Below are 10,076 nucleotides of genomic sequence, written 5' to 3' on the forward strand. Positions count from 1 at the left end.
ATATATTTAGATGCGAGGTCTGCAAGGTAACTTTTTACAATTTCTATTCGAATTTTAAACAATTAACGCTACAAATTTAAGCTCACTGACCAGCAATTTCGGAACTAAAGTTTTTCAATAGAAAGAGGATGGGTCAATTATACATAGTGCTGCAGACATTTTGGACTAGTCATTGAGTATTCACTTCTGTCGGCAATCCCGGAGTGCAACCCGTTGCTTTTTTTTATGTTTGTTACTCCATATTTCCGTCATTACTGGACCGATTTTCAATTTTTTTTTTTATTGTATGTATACCATATGGGGCTGTCCATAAATTACGTCATCGATTTTCGACGATTTACGACCCCCCCCCCTATAATCATCCAAAAATCATGGTTCAAATGACCCCTTTTCCTCCTACTTCATGCTACCGTCATCAGATGTCCAGACCCCCCCTCCCTAATTTGAAATGACGTAATTTATGAATAGCCCCTATGCATACAGATTTGTCCCGTTTTTATCAAAACCCAGTTCTGATGATGGGATCCATGAGAAATCGAGGGAACTCCTCAAATCTTAAAGGCATGCGTATAGAGATTTTTGTATTATCATCGGAAAGTCAAGCATTTTCATTAAAAACTGTCGCATTTCATGAAGTGGAACGGCTGATGGTGATCAGAATAGAACTCTTCAACGACGCATAGTACCTACACGTTTGGCGATTTCGATTTCGATCTGGGGCTAGGACCCGGACCCAGATTCGGGCCCGGACTTGGACTCTGGACCTAGACTCAAACCCGGAGTCGGACCTAGACCGGGATCCCGGCTTTTATCAGAACCTGAACCCGGACCTGGACTTGGACCAGGACCTAGACCTAGAATTCGAGCTGGTCCTGGACCTGGTTCTGGCTGGACCCGGACCCAGACTCGGACCCGGTTCGGTTGAGAAGTCGGCTTTTTTCTATTAAAGATTATTAACTCAGCATTTTTGGCGCCATAATAAGAAACGCCGATATTTTAAACGTTTTTCACCCCCACATTCCAAAAAAATTACAGTACTCGATTCTTTTACAAATGACGTAAATAGTGGGTGTTCGCGACCTATAATCGCGAGAATGCTGCGTGAGTTCGGTCAAATATCGCTAATCAGGTCGGATTATCCTAAAGCGTTAAGCCACTCTTTGCTCTTGTGTTATATTCGTCGAAATGTATTGCTTACCAGCACTTTTGGTTTAGGCCGCCTTTCACCGTACTTCTTCTCGTAGTAACTCGCCCGTTTTGAATCCATCGCACAACACGAATTGTCATTCTTAATCGATAATAGAATATTTACTGACTTTTCTGTTCCTTGTTTGGTTCTCTTATTAGCCGTTATCAAGAGATATGATAACGGTTAATTGTCAGCATTATCGGCGACGCTACTATTGATTGTTCTTGTATTACTTAACATGACGTATAAGTCATAATTGATTAAACCTCTCGTCTGTGTATGATAAGGATCTGACCAAATTATTAGTCAACTTTTTGTGTTTTTCACGAGTACATTTTTTTTCTGCGGCACAATCGAGGCTTTTGTTGACCACACACATAGAGTAAGTGTAGGATTCTCATCAACCAGGCAGAGTCTTATTAATTACAGAATCAGAGAAATTAAGACGATCCTGTACCTACCTTGATATTGTATTTCTTATTTAAATCGCAATGTACACGCAATAAAATAGTTGATTCCACTGTGTGTGAAAGTTCCATTCAGATATATAGGGGAGATGCGTGTTATAATGATCCCTTTAAGGGAGAAACTTTACTGTGTTCAAATTTGAAGAGATAAACACAAGATTTAGATATTTATGAATAGGATAGGTTCATGGAGACACATCTTAACTTATCAACTAGTGCAAAAATCATTCGGAATTACCTGTGAGGAGTTATGTTTTGTGCATGTCTCTAATAATGTAAGCATATAAATAGGTAACGCTTTTCTGAATAAATGTCAGTATTTACGCAACCTGCACCTTACTATTTGGCTGATATTTTTTCACGTGTAAATACAAGTTAAAGAAATTATCACAATTATTAATATAACCCTTTTTTTCTTTTTTTTGTAATGTCTATACCTAGACTCTTCATGGTAGGTCCAGATTGCCACCCCAATAAAAACGATAGTATCTATACTGAATTTTAATTGACTTAAACAATGCACAATAGTAGTGTTGTTAGTCTAAACATACATTTATCATGGAATACAACAAATTCGCTACGAGCCAAAGATAATCCGAGGTCGTTCAGGGGTAGACTTTGGTTACATATTATGTATTCACTCATTATCAGAAAACCACTGTTTAGAATACCAGCTTTTAGTAAAATATTTATATGGTGCTCGAGAAAAGTGATAACATCATTATAGTACTTTTAGGGTTTTTTAGGAGGATGACCAAAGCCGTGAAACCCAAACGGCCTCGCGGGACAGGTGGCGGGAAATAAAAACATTGGACAGAAAAAATTAAAAGGAAAGAGTAATTGATCTAAAAAATTTATTAATGAATGAGGCGACTATGTGCACATTGAAAACACTTGTTATATTACAAGACCACTTGTACACTATTTACAGCGGCCGCGCGGGCCGAGCCTAGCCTTCGCCCGTACAATTATTCCACTTACATTACTGTACACAAGTCATTTGTACAAGTTAGTTATCTTAAACTTAACCACTAATATTCTAAATATAATTAAAACAATGGAAATATTGTTGATCATAATACTTATACAGATAATGGTATAAGAAGTGAATCTCTTAAAGTTAAATACTTATAAACTGATTAGGTGTATCGGCTACAATATAAATAATGTATGTATTGAATCATTTAACCTAATGACTGGTACGAAACGGTCAGCCATAGCTTTACATCTAACATAGATAACCTCTGCGTCAGTGGCACGTAGTCTAACGGTACCATACATAGTGTAATAGATGTACTCCCTTTATAATAAATATACATACCTCTAACCAACACTGAGAGCTACTGAACAATCAATGTCGAAGCTTGATCCTATTAATGCCTATTCTAGCAGAACAGAGTCCGTCCCTAGCGGAGGCGGACCGGAGGGGCCGCCGCCGGCCACGACGCTTCCTACAAGTATTTTATACATAAACATATCAACAACACACATTCTTATCAACATCACTTACAAAGTAAATTACAATTCCATACAACACTTTTATAATATTCAACACTCAGTAAATAAGAATACTCAATATAAAATCATGCGCTCAAAGCACGAAATCTAAATAACGCCATGCTATAAATCACCTCGATTGAATGCTATCCTCTCAAAATATTTAAATAGTTCATTGATTTTGTAAAAAAATATGTATTAAAAAACATGTAATTTCACGGAAACACAACTGAATGATGTTCCGTTTAAAAACCGAGTTTAATTAAAAATCTAATTTTAAAATATAAATAAAAACAAATCACAGTAACAAGGTAATGATCGATATAAATATAATTTCCGTATGTGATGTCGTATAGCTAATGTCGAATTGTGCGTAGAAAAAGGGTGAAACAGAAGAAACATTAACGCCGGCATAGATGCTATAAACAAAATCATGGGGTTGGCTTACAATGAGAGCTGTACGGACAGACCGGTCCGGTGCGGCAACGAGGCCCGGGGGGGTTGCTATTTGCATTCGGTTCCAATTACGTCGAACTAACTACATACACGAACATTTACCTAAACTATTTCAATGGCAGAATAAATACGAGCAGGTGTCGGTAATCCAAAACTTTATTTGTTTCCGAGCACGTCACTCGATAGTGAAATTTGTGAACTACAAGTGTGTATAAAAATCCGTTTTATTCTAAAGCAAGGGTAAGTGAATCCGGAGGGACAGTGAGACCACACGAAGAATACGTCCATCGAACAGAGATAAATCGAGTTTTTAGACAAAAAGACCATCGACCGACTACGGCTACCGAAGGGTGCTGATAGTACGACAACTAGCCGACCGCTTTTTGGCGCCGGTGCGGGAGCACACTGCGCATGAGGAATATTATTAGATCAGCGGCTCAAGAGAAACACTCCAAACACGATCAGACAGATGGAAATTTATTAAAATACATTAATTAAATTATCTCTATCATTAATTACTATTCGCAATGCGCCGACTCAAATGGCCGTAGAATCAAAGTCACTAAGTATTAATTAAAAAGTCTCAGACGGTATTGAGATCCACACAAGTAGGTCGACATTTTCATCTCGACTAATTTGAGTCGATGCACGAACGCCGTAGGATCAAGTGCTACGTCGCGGTTTAAACAAATCCCTGCCTTTAATTGACGAAGGACAAAGAGTTTCGTTTACCGAGCACATTGTTTTTAAAAAGCCAATATGTATAATTCACCCCGACATCCGTACGAGATCCTCATTTGTGGGGGCAATGCGCTCAGTAAGCCACGGGCAAGTCTTATAAACTAGCGATGTTGCACGAGGGGCTACGGCGGTGAGCGCTACGAATGGGACGAATTGCGAAACTGCATATCATCGTACCGTTTCGGCTACGAATCGAGAACAAGGCGCCGTACTGGCCCCGCTGTTCGACGGAAGACATCCTTAGCGTGATTTTGCCTGCAGTTTCGTATTCAAGAATTTAATATCAAACACCAATGACACAAAACAAACAACTATGTACATGGACTAGTGTGTCGATGAGACTAGTCTATTAGTCTGTGGGGTGCCGGTGTGCCGGAGACTCCATTCTTCATTTTAAAAATAACAACATTATTGTAATTCTCTTAGCTATTATCTTGAACAATACAACGCCTTCTATTATTCTCTACCTAACTGTTTGTAATTCTGACATATAAATCCGATTTAGGGTTCGTAAGACGAAATAAATTTTAAATATCAACAATAATTTATTTTGTTTTTAATATAATGATACTCACTTAAATTGAGATCCCGGAAATGTGTTAATTAAGAATAATTTAATAATTTTAAGGACATTTCTATCTATAATTGAATTCATGTTGCTATTATTACCCGAGAGCCATGCGGATGTCGCCTATGATTAAATACTATACATATATTTATAATATTTATACGATAATCTTTTTACAAAAAGTCTCGAAATACATATCTATGTGTCGATTAAGCTCTAATTTTGGGGTTTAGTTAGGTAGTTAGCCATAGGCGACCGAGAACTCTTAAAATTTACAATTTAACCTACCTATACTTAAAGACTATAGTCTCCAATTAAGTGTCTAATCAAGTAATCACCGTGTACAAATAGTCAATTACTGAGCTATAAATAACGGCCAATAGGCTACATTTGTTGATTTAAGGATTTCATTTACATAAAAAGACAATAACAAACATTAACCAAAATCATATATGTAGAGTACTCTAATTGTTTTTTAAAGTTTTGACAAATAAATCAGGTAAGCATTCTATTAAGCTGTTGCACATAAGTTTTGTTTATCCGCTACCCATTATAAATAATGATTCATATTTTATACACAAGCAGTGTGAAAGAACACAATAGGACAAGAACGGAAAAAATACGGATCATTCCGTGACTAAACAAAAAGTAGCATGTATTCGGGAGTTAACTATGTCGGCAACAACTAACTCTTAAAATCTACATAGGAATATGTGCATAAAAGTATTCCTTTGTGTTATTAACTGTACAATCAAAGGGCTTTTGGTTGCATGGAGAACTGGGGACGTCCTTGTAATGACAACACAAAGGGTTCAAACCCCCCGTGCCCGCAATTCCCAATCAAATATCCCAATTAAAAACTTCTATCTGCCCATGTCTGTTACTAAACTACATGTAGACAGTTATTCTTTATTTTGCATGATTTTTAACAAGCTCCGCTTTCACGAGTATAACAATAAAAGAAGGGAAATTTTGTAGAACGAATCCGAACAAAATTCGCTAATGAAAGAAACAAACGAATCCGAACAAAATTCACTAATGAAAGAAACAATCTGATTTGTAAGTAAAACTAGTCGTTGTCTTTTTAGTTACTTAAATAGCGAACTTAAAGCATATTTTAGCGAACATAACGTGACAAAAAAGTTTTTTTTGGAACTGTTCAAAATGGGATAAATAAATTAATTATTTTGTTTTGCGGTTGAAATCGGAGAGGAACTAGATAGCGATTAGACTTTGTCCAGCTATATTTTGTGCAGCTATTTGATGACGTTGTATAATGTGCAATACTAAGTCGGATATCGTCGGGTGACAAGCAAAAGTCACTAACTAACACCATTGAAATTATTGGTGAACCGTGTTACAAGTGTAATAAAGTGCATTGTTACTTTAATTTTTTGATAGTACTTAGTGACTTTTGCTTGTCACCCGACGATATATTTGTCCTGGGATAATCTTTCAGCTGAATTAGTCGTCTACGCCATTTATTTATTTATCATTTTCATATTTACACAAGTTAGTCGGCCCGATTCGAATTTTAAGATACGTCGATTAATAGATCTAGAAACGATATGGATTAGATATGTCAGTGTTAAATGTGCGTTTCTTCAAACAAAAACGTCACTTTGTCACTGACACCTCTAATCCATATCGTTTCTAGATCTATTCATTGACGTATCTTAAAGTTCGAATCGGGCAGACTGAATGCTAAAGCTCTGGTTTCCTCGGAAAGCGGTGCCGTCATATAGCGACCGTAATACAGCGGTGAATGACGTCACTAGAACGTTGCCTATGTAAACCAAACGGCGCGGTTTCCTAGTAGTATTAGATCCCGCATATATGGTCGACCTTCACCAATACGTCTGACGGATGAAACTTATATTTTATGAAAGAAAATATGTTCCAGAACATAAATATATAGGGTTGCCTAAAGAAATATGGTCAAAGGCTATTTTTAATAAATTAAAAAAAAAAGCTTTTTCGCCAAATTTCACCGATTTGTTTGACGAACGAAATAAGTTTCAATGGAAAGTATACAACATGCACCTTCTGTACCACGAGATTTGAATAAATGATCTTCCGCACTACGATTATTTTCCCCTTCTGACGATAGTTCATCCTCCAAGTAAATTATTAAAGCTAAATCAAGGTCGTCCATTTACTCTTCTGGATATGTTTCGTTTCACCTTGGTGGCTGACGGTGTGTTATGATTATGACGCCGTGTAACTTTCCACATGTCACCGTAAAGACGGCCGTCTTTTTGCGTCCGCTACATGACGGCCGCTATACAGCATGTATCAGAACGAAAGGCCAAGAAAGAGACCCATTAATGTTTAGGTCATACTGAGCAACTTTTACTATGGGACCAACACCGAAATCGCGAAAAAAAATTTGACTCACCCAATCACCCATAGGAAATTTCAACATCAGACTAACGGGCCGATTTTTGAATTTCGATCGTTCGATTTCGTCACTCGAAAATCGGTGGAAAACGGCAAAATGCTAATTTTTGAAATTCGAGCTATATAAATTGGGAATCTAGTGGTATTGACCACTCGTTTTCAATTCTAATATTAGAATTTAAATGCCTAGTAGTGGAGATATTATTGTATGAAATACACGAAATCTAGCGGTCGAATTTCAAATATCGGCCCCCTGCAAAATGTATGAAACATCCAATTTTATTTCCGCGTTTTCGTGGTTGGTCCCATAGTAAAAGTTGCTCAGTATGACCTAAACATTAATGGGTCTCTTTCTTGGCCTTTCGTTCTGATACATACTGTATGACGGCACCGCTTTCCTAGGAAACCAAAGCCTTATTATTGCCTAATTACCTAATTTATTATAAAAATGTATGGTCCTTTAACGTATGGTAACATAATTTTAACAAGATTATTAGCGTGCCAGATTTGTTTCTATCCTTCTCGAGCCATATAGATTCGAAAGAGACGCCTTATATTATTATGAAGTGACCTCTAAAATAAGGCACCGTATGAAAGTATTATGTTTCTATTGCACGATATTTTAGATAATTCCAAGTATTCCAACATATCAAAGATTTCTTCAGAATACAAACAAAATCAGTAGCAGTCAATGTCGTATGAAGTTAAAATATACTACCTGTAACGTCACTAAAATCATTCCATTTTCGTGCAAAGGTATAGTTTGAATTATCTGAGATGATTTTTTCGGGCTCGGGCCTTAACCCATTAAAGTCGTTATACAATAGTTATTTGTTTTACAAGGGGCCAAAGTTGTTGTTTAACCGCTCGTGCTAATATTGATACCCGAACAAGCGAAAGATTCCAAAATTGAACCACGAGCGTAGCAAGTAGTTCGAACAATGGAATCTTGAGCGTTGCGAGGATTTCAAAGAACGAGGGTTAAACAAAATTTGGCCTCGAGTGAAACACAAAATTTTTCACCACACCAACCCGAAGCAAATATTAAATGTAAAATTTCAAACAAAATCAAACCAAATCAAATCCAAATGAATGTTATTAAATATTGATTATTATTTATCATCCAAAATCATCATTTAAAAGTCAATTTTACCAGCAAACATAAGAAAACAACTCAAAATTGGCATTTGGTTACTTTGCCTCACATGTGAATAAAATGCTTTGCTATCAGTTTTTGAAGTGAAAAGTAAGCCTTTCCGAGCCGGTGTGGTGAAAAATCTTTTGATTAATAGATTAGGGCCCGAGCCCGAAAAAATCTTCTGAGATAATTCATACCAAACAATCATAATCGGAAGAGGATTTTTTTTCACGGAATGTTAAAACAAAGTGCGGTGTTAAAAAAAATGTTCATAAAGGTAGGTATGAACATCTTTCTTTTTCAACACCGCGCTTATTTTAACTTTATATAGCTAACAAATTACAATTGTTTTTTAGTACGGAGAGGAATCTTCATATAGAAACGCACAATTAAAACTTTTTCCTGTTTAGATACTGATTAATTTACAAAAATATTGTTTTTTTTATTTAAGAGGGGGATAAGTGGTTAACACAAAATACATAGTAGTTTTTTTATTGAATTTTTACCCGGCTTTACATTAAAGGTAATGGCCATGAAAAGAATGCACGGAACTAGATTACTTTTGCAAGGGCATATTCCAACCAAAACCTAAGGTTGAAGTTTGCTCGTTAGAAAAAAAATACCAAAACATATCTAATTTTCAATTATGTATCGTTGGCCTGCATATCACAGCAGTATAATTTTAGTACAAAATTCGAGTAGGTAGTGATATAGCCGATGGACGTGACTAGCAAAATTTTAAGCAGAAGAATAATACATGTTCAGATTTATTGCAGTAAACGTTATAACCCTCGCAATGGCCATATCTTTCTTCCGTTGCATGTTTCTAGCGGCGCGCCACGTCTTTTGTGTTCTTCTACTTTACACCCCCTCTTAAATACTTATGGATATTGTATTAGATAAAAATTGGTAGTTTAAATTGACATACAATTTGTAACTTATTTCTTAGACTTGAACCGATTATTTTGCATATTCGGAGATAATAATCCATCGTACATTATGTTTCAGTACTTTCGGTTATGCTAAAAAGAAATATACTTAAAAATATAAAAAATATGTTCGCCCGTAATTATAACACCGAATCATGTAAGATGTAGCGAAGGCGTTAACGTTATTCTAGACCTGAATGGAAAAATGAGCACTGTTATACTGAAATCCTTGAAAACATATAAACAATGTATTTGTGACACATCTTAAGAAAACGATACCGATACGAAGTATTATCAAAAGAAATACATACACAGTACACACCGCGCCGCACACATGCACAGTAGTAATAATCACTAATTCTTATAGAACGAAACAGCCAGTGGTATAATATTTCGGAGCGAATTCGCAAGTTGGCAAGGCAGCTCATACACTTATTTACACTTTTTAATTAATAAGTGATGTCAATAAATATTGTAAAACCGTGGTCGTATGTATAGTAGTGGTGTCAATTATAGTTGTGAGTAATGATATTATAACAGACAGGTTATACGCTCTACAAAATTGAAGCACTTGTGACGGTCGTAGAGAATGCTCTTAAGGCCTATGCACACCGGCTGCGTGTGCGTGACGTACACGTGCACGTGCGGCGTTGTAGTATACAGATCCTTATGAGAGAAGGCACACCGCTTG

The sequence above is a fragment of the Cydia fagiglandana genome, chromosome Z (genome assembly GCF_963556715.1).
Source record: "Cydia fagiglandana chromosome Z, ilCydFagi1.1, whole genome shotgun sequence".
Lineage (NCBI taxonomy): Eukaryota > Metazoa > Arthropoda > Insecta > Lepidoptera > Tortricidae > Cydia > Cydia fagiglandana.